Consider the following 1,514-nt stretch of genomic DNA (forward strand, 5'->3'; position numbering starts at 1 on the left):
TGAGAGAGACATGGCAAAGAATTGGTGTCCCTCCTGGTTCTTTCTGCTGACTCATGCCAAATGGCTGAGGCCTAGCCACTCCTGCTAGGTTGTGACACCACTGCTGCCATCCCAACACTACCGAACTGGACTGCTGTATCTGTGAAGTGTTTGAGTGGACTGAGTTACATCTGCTGACCTGTGAACTGAACTGCTGACACTGGACAACACAGATGGGATCTGCTCCAAAGAACCATTTCTAAACAGGTCCACTTCCTCCATATCCTTTCTTGTCCACTACCTCTGGTGGTTGGTGGGCTAAAAGGGAGGTTAAAACATTTAAGAACCATCATTAAAATAGACTTTGAGTGCTTAAGCTATAACCTCTTATTCTTATCTCTAGCTCTCCTTCTCCTCCTCCCTTCCCTCTTCTCTCCACGTGGTCACGGTCGACCTCTCCTTTTCTACCTTTTCTCATTCTCTCTACCTCTGTACAATAAAGCTCTAAAACTATAAAAAAAATAGGCTTTGAAAAAATTAGTTAAAATGGTTAATTTTGGAAAAGGTTCTTTGAGTTTACTGGGAAGAAGGTATATACCTTTGTGTTTGGGTGAAAGGTGAAAGGTTCTGTCGATATCTGTTAGGACCATTTGGTTCATAACATCTGTTAGTTTCATTATTTTTCTGTTTAGTTTCTGTTTCCATGACCTGCACATTGGTGAGAATGGGGTGGTTAAGTATCCTACTAATTTTTTTATATAGTCACTATTTATTTCATAAAAACTGAAGTTACATTGAGGACTGAGCAGCACGGGCATTGAAAAAAATATAATAATCATAATGTCTAGACATGTCTTTTGGGGGCTGGATGGGGAGGTGGAATTGCACCTGCTTGACTAGGCTTCACTTCTCAGCCTCCTGCCTCAAACATGCAGCCCTACCTAAGAAAGCCCAATGCTCAGTGCATACACTAGCCCTGTTCTCCAAAGGGTCGCAGAAGGGACGGTAGAGGAACAGAAGGAGGAGTTGATGCTAAATACCCGACTTTCTCTCAAGCCAGAAGGAAGTAAAGGGAAAGGGCCTTGGGGTGGGGTAAGAATTTGTTATTTTCACTGGAAAAGGGAAGGAAAATGTCACACCCCTGGCCCCCTCCTCCTCTTCAGAGAAAGTGTGCTCTAACTAGCAGCCTCTATTCCACCCATGCTGTGTACTGGTGTGCACATACACATTAGAGTGGCCCAGTCCTCTGTAAGTCTGATGAACATTTGACAAGGAGACAAGAAGGGATCTATACCAGACAGCAGTTTCAAGCTATGGAATGAAGGAAAGGCAGAGAGGAGCAGCACCCGAGGCCAGGAGAGAGTGCAAAGGGTCACAACTCTGTTTCTAAAATAATTCTATAATTTGGAAGAAGGTGGTAATTTATTTATTTATTTATTTTTTAATATTTTTATTACATATTTTCCTCAATTACATTTCCAATGCTATCCCAAAAGTCCCCCATAGCGCCCCCCACTTCCCTACCCACCCATTCC

This window comes from Mus caroli, chromosome 6 (assembly GCF_900094665.2).
Source record: "Mus caroli chromosome 6, CAROLI_EIJ_v1.1, whole genome shotgun sequence".
Lineage (NCBI taxonomy): Eukaryota > Metazoa > Chordata > Mammalia > Rodentia > Muridae > Mus > Mus caroli.